This window comes from Triticum aestivum, chromosome 4D (assembly GCF_018294505.1).
Source record: "Triticum aestivum cultivar Chinese Spring chromosome 4D, IWGSC CS RefSeq v2.1, whole genome shotgun sequence".
NCBI classification, from domain to species: domain Eukaryota; kingdom Viridiplantae; phylum Streptophyta; class Magnoliopsida; order Poales; family Poaceae; genus Triticum; species Triticum aestivum.
Window position 1 is genome coordinate 182,533,938 of NC_057805.1, and position 12,193 is coordinate 182,546,130.

Below are 12,193 nucleotides of genomic sequence, written 5' to 3' on the forward strand. Positions count from 1 at the left end.
CGGCCCGGCGGGAAACGAGTAGCAAGCATCCTCGCGGCACCCCTCGATGCCGCGGGACGGCCGCACCGCCACTCCGTCGCTGACTCCGGCCGGCTCGTCGTCTCAAGCTCGTCGCGCTCCCACGGACGTGTAGGCCGCGCTGCTCATGGCACGCGAGCTCCTGCGCTACCGCCCCGTCGACGACCTCTACGAGGACTAGCTGGACCGCATCACCGAGCTTGTCAGCGCCGCAGGGGGCTCCCCACGCCATCCCTCTCGCTACCTTGCCCTCCGCCAGTTGCGGGCGACGTGGCTCATGGAGCACCACCACCGCCGCCTCCGCACCAAGACGACATTCTGGCTCCAAGGCGCGCGTCCCCCCGGCGTGACCCACCGTGTCGGGCGCCCGTGCACGAAGAAAGAAGCTGCCAGGAAGTTCTCCGTCCGCAAAAGAACGCGCCCGCGCTCCCGGCGCCACTCCGGCAAGACCATGCGCCGCCCGCGGCTGTGGTGCGCGGGCATGAAGGGCAGGCTCCACATCAGCAAAGGGTCCAGGTGGCCACCGCAGGCTGCCGCGCCTTCACTCCTGAGCTGCATTGCGTTGCCTGGCCGGGCAAGTTCAAGCCACACCTGCCTCCTCGCTACGACGACACCCCAGACCCCGCGGAGTTCTTGCAACTCTACGAGCTGAGCATCGAGGTGGCCAACGGCAACAAGAAAGTCATGGCGAACTGGTTCCCCATGGCTCTCAAGGATGGTGCTCGCCCGTGGCTCCTGAACCTGCCCCCGGGCTCGATCTCCTCCTGGGGCGAAATACGTGACCGCTTCATCACCAACTTCCAGGGGCACTCGCGACCGCCCTCCGGCCGCGGGTGACCTGCGCCGCATCAAGCAGCAGCCAGGAGAGACCCTCCAGAAGTACATCCAACGCTTCAACAACGTTCACCTCAAGATCCCCAAGGTGATGGACGAGGTCACCATTTCGGCATTTTCTGATGGCGTCCGTGACATCAATATGAAGGAGGAGCTTGCCATCCACAAGGAGCTATGCACGGCTCTGGAGCTGTTCAACCTGGCGACCAAGTGCGCGAGAGGTGAGGAAGGGCGTCTTTCCCTCCTCGAGCTCCCGGCTGCCGACCTGGAGGAAAAGAAAGCCAAGGCCAAGGACATGAAGTGCAAAGGAGTGGGCGTACTCACGGCGAAGCCAGACACGAAGCGTGGTCGGGACCAGCCTGAGTCATCCAAAGGCAGCCGTCCGTTCTGTGCCTTCCACAACGTCCACAACCACAACACGAACGACTGTCAAGAGCTCAGGGCCATTCGAGATGGACGCCTCGGTCGACGCCCCGAGCGCAACGACCGGGGCTATGGCCGAGGAGGAGGACGTGGCAGAGGATGCTGGGACGACCGTGGCCCCCGCCAGGAATGGCGCGACCGGCCTCGCGAGGACCGCTGGCAGGACCAGCCTCGTGAGGGCGCCTGGTGGGATCAACCTTGCGAGGACCGCCCTCACGGCAATGCTGGACTTCCTCCGCTGCCGCCACCACCAAGAAGGAACGATGACCATCATTAGGACGAGGGGGCTGGAGGCTTCCAAGAGCCGCGTCCTATCACCTGCATCTTGGGCGGAGCTCAAGCCCCAGCATCTCAGCGCATCTTCAAGCAGTTTGCTCGCGAGGTGAACGCAGTCCTCCCTAGGCTCGAGGCCACACACCCGCTTAGGTGGTCCAAATGCGCCATCACCTTCAGTTCGGCAGATCGGCTCAAGTGCGCGGCCACCGCTGGCGCCCTCTCGATGCTTTGCTCACCCGTCATTAGCAACGTGCAAATCACCAAGACCTCATCGACGGCGGCGCAGGGCTTAACGTCCGGCCGTCGAGACGTTCGACATCCTCCAAGTGCCATATGATCAGCTTCAGCCTACCAAGCCTTTCTCAGGAGTAACCGACGGCTCCACCACCCCGATAGGGCAGGTCCGCCTCCCTGTCACCTTCGGGCAGCGCGACAACTACCGCACCGAGCTCATCGACTTCGACGTCGCCCACATCCGTCTTCCATACAACGCCATCCTCGGGTATCCGGCCCTGGCCAAGTTCATGGCAGTGGCACACCGCGGCTACAACGTCCTCAAGATGCCTGGAAGCGGCGGGATCATCACCATCCCCTGCGAAGAAAAAGATGCGGTGTGCTCCCTCGAGCGCGCCTTCCAAGCTGCATCCATCGAAGACCCCAACAACAATGCAGCGCAGCACCCTCCTGAGGTCGCCCCCAAGAAGAAGAAGCAGCAACTCCGCGCAGGGCCTCTGGGGAGCAGCGCCTCAAGTGGTGCCACGTCAGGATCGGCACCCACGCCTGGGGCGCCTCCCTCCCTCGCATAGGAAGGCGCGCCCGATGCCCTCCTCGGGCAGGGTTCGGGGGCTCTCTTCTAGAGGGCCTCCGACCTTGCCAACATCATGAGGGAGGCGCTTGGCACCACATGGAGGCGTGCTTTGCGGCACGTTTCCCTCAGGAGGACACCATGCGAGGGGCGCCCAGCGCTCAGGAGTTCATTGCCAAGACCACTAAGGAACTGCAGGATGCAAGAGCCATGCGCGGTGATCGCCGCCCACCTGGCGTGGCCCCCCATCCAGGCAAGGATGGCAGGCTGCGCGTCTGCATCGACGTCCCAGGGCTCAACAGGGCCGCATCTCAGGAGCTCTTCTGGCCTTCGTGTGTGGGATGTTGCGAGGGCCCGCCACACAGCTATGTTCGCATGCCGTTTGGCCTGCCGAGCATGGCGTACGCCTTCCAGCGCAACCTGCGGAGCATCCTGGCGGCTCAGGAGGCCAGGCATCACGCAGTACTAGCGGAGATGGTCCTCAAGGAACCGCCTGGACCCCCAGAGCCTCCCGAGGCTCAGGGCCCCAGTGGCTCGTGAGGAGCAACCCCTTCACCACGCATCTTCAGCGACCCCAACACCCCTTCGACAACGGAACCAGGTGACATTTCCCAAGTTTATTTAGCTGCCTCTGGGCCGCATCATTCCCAGGACACATGGGCCCGTCCTCGCGGCATGCATCCCTTTTTATGTCTTTAGCTTACTCTGCTGGGAGTGCCCCTCGGGCTGCATCATCCCCAAGCCGCTCGAGTCCAGCCCAGTGGCATGTATCGTTCTTGCATTTCTCTGAGCTAGTTCGCTTTCCATGCATAATCTATCTATGGTTATCACCTGCTTGATTGCCACCTACCACGGGAGCTACACACTCTGGCACGGCGCCTGTGTTTGGGTCCGTCCAAGCAGCGTCAACAAATCTAAGCGGTCAAGCTCTGGCTCGCGGCACGCCCCGCGCACGTCACCTCACCAGGCCCTCAGTACCTTCATCTTCCTGCAGAGCGACCTGCGGCAGACCGGCAATCACCGCAGCAATTTGTGTTTCTCCTCGTGCTGACCTGCAGGAACCTCCCGAGAACGATAGCGGGCGGTACCACAGGCTCCTTCTTCTCCCACGCGATTCGCTTGCGCGTTAAAAGGGGGGCTCCTGAGCATCGCGACTCAGGAGGTCTTACTGGCTCTCCAGCCCTCACCCCCTGGCCTTGCAATGGCATCGCGACATGGCATACCAGCGGCGGCTGAGCTCGCTCGGGGGCTGGGACCTGAGGACGTAGGGCACATAGAAAAGCGTGGAGAAGAGGGGGAGGCTCGCACGGGCCTGACTTGACTGCGCTGCCGATGCACGAGTCTGGCGCATCATGAAGAACCAACTCTGGATTACCAAGATAAGTCTCGCGCTCAGGTCAATCAATTGCCACGGCATAGGATTCTCACTTGCTGCAACCCTGTTGCGGCAATGTCGCCTCCCTTTCTAACCTCTCGGTAGCTGCTTGCGTGCTAAAGGGGACCTCCTGAGCATCGCGCCTCAGGAGCTCTTACTGGACCTCGGGCCGCTCACCTCCTGGCCTTGACCACGGCATCGCAACCTGGCATACCAGCGACGGCTGCAGCCTGCCTGGGGACCGGGACCTGTCAGCGTAGAGCAATAAGCCGTCGGGGGGTTGGAAAGGGGAGACCGAGCCGAAGCAGGACATGCGCTCGCGAATTTTCACAATAAGGATAATATGAACAAAAGACATTACATATCCTTTACACACCCCCACAGGTCCGTTTCGATTCCTCGCAGGGAACAAAAGAGGGGAGTTCCTAGGAGTTCTATCTACATGCGCTAGCGCGGCCGACGCCATCGTCAACAGTGGGCCACGGGAGGCCGGCGCCGACCCTATCCAGATCAGCGACAGTGGCGACCGGACGCTACGGCCTTGCTTCGGGCCCGGCGAGAGCTCTGGGGCACGTAGCTGTCATCGCTCGTCTCCGGGGTCTCGTAGGGCTCGGGAGAGTCGCTGGACTCCCAAGCGCCACCGCTACTGCTGAAGGAGCCGCTGGAGAAGCCAGCGGCGTGCTCGACTCCTGCCGCGGCGCCGTCCAGGCGGCCCTCTCTGGGGCAGCACTCCAAGCGGCGGCCTTCCGCGTCAAAGACCATAAAGAACATCGTGGAGGCACCGTCGTACTCGAAGTGGATTGTGAGGGCGCCCTCCGTAAGACAAACCCGGGCAACCTCGCCCCAGCCGCGGGTCATGAAGATCTTGCCCGGGGAGACAGCTTCCACCTCCGCTCCAGTCGCCGGGGGGTCGCAGTCGGCGTGCTGCAGCCACAGCTCAGGAGGGCCCCATCGCGGGATCTCGGCGGAGAAGAACTGCGGGAAGCGGATCCAGGTGCGCGGGGGCATCATCGCCCACATCATGAGTTCGCGCGAGGAGTCCGCGGCGTGGACTCCTGGGGCGACGGCGTGCGTCACCGCGGCGTGGCGACCATGGCCTCGGCGCGGGCGGCGACGCTCGTCGCCTCCTCCTCCGGAGCCCCCAACTTGGGCATACAGAGGCAGCGGGTACCCGGGAGGAGGCCGCTCGTACCAAGGCCTCGACACCTCTGGCTTCACGACCATGTCGCGGCGGTGGCTCAACCTCTTCTTCGGCGGAAGTGGCCCGGGCTCATCGCGGGGGGTTTTCCCTTCTCTACGGCCGATAACCTTCGAATAGGCACCATGGATGTCGCTGCTCGCTATGGAGCGAGGAAGAAGAAGCGAGCGGAGCAAGAAGAGATGAGCAACGGGGGCTCTGCCCCCCTCCTCATTTATAGCAGGAGAAGGCCAAGCGGCGATCCCCACGATCACAGGTAATGATGGTTTTTCCTTGCATGCAGCAGGGACTCGTCAAGTCGGGCAGTTGCCGAGGTAGCATGGGGAAGCGAAGACGCCCACGTCCAATCAATCGCCACGCATAGACCAAGGCCGCAGGCTGTTGGGGCCTGCGGCCCTCCGCACTTGCACTTTGGCTTTGCCTCGAAGCCAAGTTCGAGCGCGCCTTGGTCCCGGGGGCTACTGTCGGCGTCTTGGGAAGGGGGGTCCCCATACTTGCCTGCCTGCGGCCCACGGCGTGGCTCCACGAGCGGCCCTGTATGGCCCATCTTCACCAACAAACACCCAAGACCCTCGCTAGGGGCCAAGCCTCGCGAGGGGGATGACACAAGACCTCCTCGGGAGCTGCCTCGCCAGGCTGGCTCGTGAGGGGCAGAGAGATCAAGGCAAGGGGAACCTCGTGAGGTTCCTGCGACGTCAGCCATGATGACCAAGTCCAGGTGGGCGCCAGCAGGCACAGTGTCCTCATTTCCTCTTTGGTGCTAAAGGGGGAAGCGCAGGCGAGGAGTCCCGAGGCATCAGGCAAAGGTTTCCATATCGGTGCAACGAGACCAAGACCAGCAGGACGGCAAGACGGAGGTCACCGTGGAGCCCAAGACAGCGTCACCACCAGAGCCTTTGGCAGGCGAAGACCACCTTTAGTCAGGATAGCTTGTACTAGTTGTCTCCCTTCGAATTTGGCCGTTGTTGGCTCCCTTCCCGCTCAATATTTGGGGAGAGGACCAGGCCCCTATAAATAGGACTAGCCACCACCATAGGAGGCATCTCACCTGCGACTGGATCCATTCCATCCTCGCACTCACCAAGCACAAGAACACCTCACCTCAGGAGGCTGTTCTTCCCTTGTACTGTTCATCCTCAGTCCAAGAGGCAATCCACCACACCACACTGGAGTAGGGTATTACACCACAACGGTGGCCCGAACCAGTATAAATCTCGTGTCTCTTGTGTTGCGGGTTCGTCGAGCTAGCCTTTGAGATCGTGGTGAGGCTGAAGGCGTGATTAGGTAGGGGGAGATCTTCGTGCGCACCCCAGTGTTCGAACCTCAGGGGTTTTGCCGGAACCCAAAATCCGACACTAGGAATAAACCGTGTTGGATCAATGAACAATCACACACGACATTCTCTTCAAAACTATTTGCGTTACGCCACCTTGCGCAAACGTTTTCCTTGTAGTGACTGTGTGGGATGTATATACGAACGGAAACGTTTAGTGGTGACTGACTGTGTGGGATGTACTTACGACCGGAAATGATTTCGCCTGTATAATTGTATTTTTTGAGCACTACTGTACGTATTTCTTTATTTGAGTGCTTGCCGGTTGCACACGACCTCATTTTGCCGAGCGTGTGTGCCAGGAGGGCATATCCCCAACGGTTTCTTGGTCGTGTGGGAAGGACCCCCTATCGCCCACACTCACTTGGCAACGGTTCCGAACGCCGTCGCGGAAAGGGGTTAAAAACCGTTTGTTTAGGACCGACGCGTACCAGTGCATCTAGCTAATAACTATGGACCCGAAGGCCTGTGGTAAACTACTCATGCTTCATCGGAGAGGCAATGGTGTTGATGTAGAAGCCCTCCATGATCGATTCCCCCTCCGGCAGATCGCCGGAAAAGGCCCCAAGATGGGATCTCATGGGTACAGAAGATTGCGGCGGTGGAAAAGTGGTTTCGTGGCTCTCTCTGATCGATCTAGGGAATAAGAGTATATATAAGCGAAAGAAGTACGTCGCTGGAGCTACGAGAGGCCCATGAGGGTGGGGGGCGCGCCCTCCTGCCTCGTGGCCGCCTCGTGGAGTTCCAGACTTCGACTCCAAGTCTTCTAGATTGCTTTCGGTCCAAGAAAGATCATCGCGAAGGTTTCATTCCCTTTGGACTCCGTTTGGTATTCCTTTTCTACGGAACTCTAAAATAGGCAAAAAAAATAGAAACTGGCACTGGGCCTCCGGTTAATAGGTTAGTCCCAAAAATAATATAAAAGAGCATATTAAAGCCCATTAAACATCGAAAACAGATAATATAATAGCATGGAACAATCAAAAATTATAGATATGTTGGGGACGTATCAAGCATCCCCAAGCTTAATTCCTGCTCGTCCTCGAGTAGGTAAATGATAAAAACAGAATTTTTTATGTGGAATGCTACCTATCATAATTATCAATGTAATTGTCTTTATTGTGGCATGAATGTTCAGATCCGAAAGATTCAAAACAAAAGTTTAATATTGAAATAAAAATAATAATACTTCAAGCATACTAATAGAGCAGTCATGTCTTCTCAAAATAATATGGCCAAATAAAGCTATCCCTACAAAATCATATAGTTTGGCTATGCTCTATCTTCATCACACAAAATATTTAAATCATGCACAACCCCGATGACAAACCAAGCAATTATTTCATACTTTTGATGTTCTCAAACTTTTTCAATCTTCACGCAATACATGAGCGTGAGCTATGGACATAGCACTATAGGTGGAATAGAATGGTGGTTGTGGAGAAGACAAAAAGGAGAAGATAGTCTCACATAAACTAGGAGTATCGATGGCTATGGTGATGCCCATCAATAGATATCAATGTGAGTGAGTAGGGATTGCCATGCAATGGATGCACTAGAGCTATAAGTGTATGAAAGCTCAAAAAGAAACTAAGTGGGTGTGCATCCAACTCGCTTGCTCACAAAGACCTAGGGCATTTTGAGGAAGCCCATCATTTGAATATACAAGACAAGTTCTATAATTAAAGATTCCCACTAGTATATGAAAGTGACAACATAGGAGACTCTCTATCATGAAGATCATGGTGCTACTTTGAAGCACAAGTGTGGAAAAAAGGATAGTAGCATTGCCCCTTCTCTAATTTTTTAAGGCCTCTTATTTTTCTCTTTTTTTCCGTCCGGAGTCTCATCCCGACTTGTGGGGGAATCGTAATCTCCATCATCATTTCCTCACATGGGACAATGCTCTAATAATGATGACCATCACACTTTTATTTACTTACAACTCAAGAATTACAACTCGATACTTAATATGACTCTATGTGAATGCCTCCGGCGGTGTACCGGGATGTGCAATGAATCAAGAGTGACATGTATGAAAGAATTATGAAGGTGGCTTTGCCACAAATACGATGTCAACTACATGATCATGCAAAGCAATATGACAATGATGAAGCATGTCATAATAAACGAAACAGTGGAAAGTTGCATGGAAATATATCTCAGAATTGCTATGGGAATGCCATAATAGGTAGGTATGGTGGCTGTTTTGAGGATGATAAATGGTGGGTTTACGGTGCCGACGAAAGTTGCGCGGTACTAGAAAGGCTAGCAACGGTGGAAGAGTGAGAGTGCGTATAATCCATGGACTCAACATTAGTCATAAAGAACTCACATACTTATTGAAAAAATCTATTAGTTATCGAAACGAATTACTACGCGCATGCTCCTAGGGGGATAGATTGGTAGGAAAAGACCATCGCTCGTCCCCGACCGCCACTGTGGGGACCCCGACTCATAAGTCGTGATCACCGAATGCACGTGTACAGTGATCCCAGAGATCAATGCTCACTAAACACACAGAAGCTGTATAACAAGAGTCTTACATCCATACACGCCGTCTTACATAAATTATGACCATTATGGTCAAGTCTGGAGTATAACTTCGTAGCGGAAATCTTCGTCGATAACTTGGACCCATGCCATCTGCCTTAACCCTACAGGCATTCTGACTGGGAAGCGTCCTAGCTCGCACGATCATCACCAAAGAACTCTTCCTCGTATTCATGTTCTTTCAAGCCTGGCCAATAAAATAACCAGTGGCAAGCCAATGAGTACTTTGAATGTACTCGCAAGCAACCCAAGAGTGATAATAGAATAAATATGCACGGCTCTACTGCTAAATTGGCAGTTTTGCGGAAAGCTAGTTTTTCTCATGCAAGTATGATCAACATTTTAGCAAGGATATGAAGGCGTCTGCAACAAGTATCAGGAGGTTACAGACATCAGCATCGGGATAGAGTTGTGAACAACTCATACTCAAGCTCATCGTGACTTCCTCACGAATCACATCAACAGATTTACCAAACCATGTTGTTTGTCAGAAACATAAGGACATAGTCTAAGCAGCACCACCTAACTGTCCTTGACCGTGGACACGGCTATTCGAATAGTTTTACACTCTGCAGAGGTTGCACACTTTACCCACAAGATCCGGGGAACTTCCGTGTCATCCGCGACCCGCGGTACCTCAGGTACCCGGGGTAAGCACCCGATCACCATCTTTCCCTAGACGACACTAACATAGAGTCCACTCGATTGGTAGTAACCCCCATGCCCAACATTATCACATAACACTTTCTTGGAGCCACGCTCCATAATTATATCACATCACAAGCACGGGGTACCAACGGTGTGTCCGGTGCCCCATAAAAATGTTCTTGGCCCCCTACCTGGCACGACCCCGTCCCGAGAGAGCGCAACAGCGACTCTCCCGTCACTAGTAATGCGGGCTCCAAGCTAGTATCGGCCTAGGTAATCAATAATGCCCTTTCCCATATAAGGGTAGAGTGGTCACGCATGTTTGGTTGGGACGGTCGACAAATCTTAAATATAATCCGTCTCTGTAAACAACACTTTTATCAAGCCTCGGTACACTACTTCTCCACCAAGTAGTGACCTCGTTCATCATCGTCTCCCAGGGGCATCAGTGGCACCCACTGGGGCTGTTGGAAGTATGTCAAACCACACTTGTTTCTTTCCATGCATAACCCTGACCCACTTAGCGTAGCCATTTACTATAGCATATTTTTATAACCCACCAACACAACTCTAAGCAAGGGTAGAGTCATGAACAATGCAAGTATCACTAGAGTATGCAACGGAGGCAAGCCTAGCAAGGTTGCCATTCAAGGTATATCATGCACTCAGTGAAGCAACGAAAATGCAATTAAGATGTAAAATGGCTCCTCATGGTCAAAGGGCTGCTTGCCTGGTTCATCACAGTCTTGAAATTTTCCAGTCCTTCTCCAAGTAGTCCGTCTACTTCGTCAACTAACGTCGGAAACAAACACAATAAGCAACAGAACAAGGCAAAAATAGAAGTGCTCTAAAAATAGGAGTTGGACTTTTCTAGGATACCTACGGTCATATTAAAAATGACCAAAGTGGTTTCATTGGAAGTGGATCCATGGATACTTATGAGCATTTCAATATGAAGGATTCAAGGGTTTTATGGGTTGGCAAGAAGTATACAGAAATATTACTTTGAAAAATGGGAAAAGGCACCCATTTAACAAGGAATGATTTTAGAAGCATCTAGGAGTTGGTTTCACTGGATTTGGAGTTCAAATGAATTTCCTATGAATTTGCAAAGTTGACAAACATGAAGAAATGGCTCATTATTTTGTGTGGTACAGAAAGTATTAAGAAAAATGTTCATAAGCTAAGTTATGAACTTAGAAGAATCTAGGAATTTTAATCATGGCATTTGGATCAAATCTGAGCCCTCTATGATTTTCTAAAGTTTATGACAGAAATGGAAAAGTAAGATTTCATAAACATTTGTGAAGGAAATGTTTCTGAAAAAATGTTAAATTTGCACCCTGTGATAGAGAATGAATTTATGAACTAGTAGACATTTGAATAATCAAATTTGGGGGTAATATGAATATTTGGGAGATTTTACAAGTTTCTGGAAAAAGAAAAAGACAAAGGAAGGGCAGGGGTTTATTCCTATACTGCGCATTGGGTGCAGCATAGCGCCGCAGCAAGCTGGGCCGGCCCAGCGGCTCGGCCACGCGGATGACAGGGCGACGTCGAAGGCGTATTACCGGTGGGGCGCCTTCGAGTGTGGGAAGCGAATCTGACCGAAGCCGCCTCCACTTAAACGGACGGGCCCGCCCGCTAGGTCGCTGACGTGCGAGGCCCAGCGACAGGCTGTCTTCTTCCTCCCGCGCGCGCTCGGGCTGCGGGGAGGAGCGGCTCCTGCCGGCGATTGCCGGGGCTACAGAGCGCCCCCGGCGACGTTCTGCCCACCGGCGTGACCAGCGCAGAGAGGCTCTTCCAGCCACTGGTCACACGCATGCCGGGAAGGACCTGGTCAAGGAGAGCGTCGTCCGTGGCGGACGTGGCTAATGGCGATGGCGGGCACGGCGCTCCGGCCGTCAGGAGGAGTAACCGGAGTGCGGGGGACCTCCGCGGGGGCAGTAGAGATGCAAAGTAACCCATAGGTGGGGAGGAGGGGGCCCGGACGACGAGAATTTAGGCAGTGGTCGGCGGCTTGGCTCCGGCCATGGACAAGGTTGGAGGGCGCGAGGAGGGGAGTGGGTTTGTCCAGGGGATGCACGGGAGGGAGAGAGAGCCAAAGGAGTAGAGAGGGGGCTCGGGCTGGCCTTAAGTAGCTGACCCGCGGCTCTTCGTGGACGCGGCGCACGGTTGGCCGTGGAAACAGCTCGGGCGGCAAGGGGGGAGAGCGAGGGGTTGTCTGCGGTGCTCTTGGCGGTGGAGTAGGGCGCCAGGAAGAGAGAGAGGGAGCGGGGCGAGCTCTAGGTGGAGCCACGAGCTCGCACGCGCATTGGCGAGCTCGGGCGGCTCTGGGCACGCGCGGCACGGGCAGGACAAAGAGGGAAAGGAGGGGGCCAGCGCGGTGCCGTGTTGCGGACATCGAGGCACCTTGACGGGCGCAAGGGGGAGGCTCGAGGTGGTCGGGGGTTGCGGCGTCAACGGTCGCCTGCTCTGCCTCGTGCTCCAGAGCGTGTCTTTGGCCGGCATCCGCGGCTTTTCCGCGCGCACTCGCACGTCCACTTGTGTCTCGCGTCTGCAGGAGGAATAAACAAGAGGGATGGAGGCTTTGGATGCTCTGGAACTTGCCAGGAGTGAGAGAGAGATGAGAAAGGGAGGGGAAAGTGGCTGTCCAGAGAAGAAAAATGGGTCTCTGTCCCCCTTAATCATTGCTCCTTGGGCAGGAAAGCATGTAGGAGTTAGAGGAGG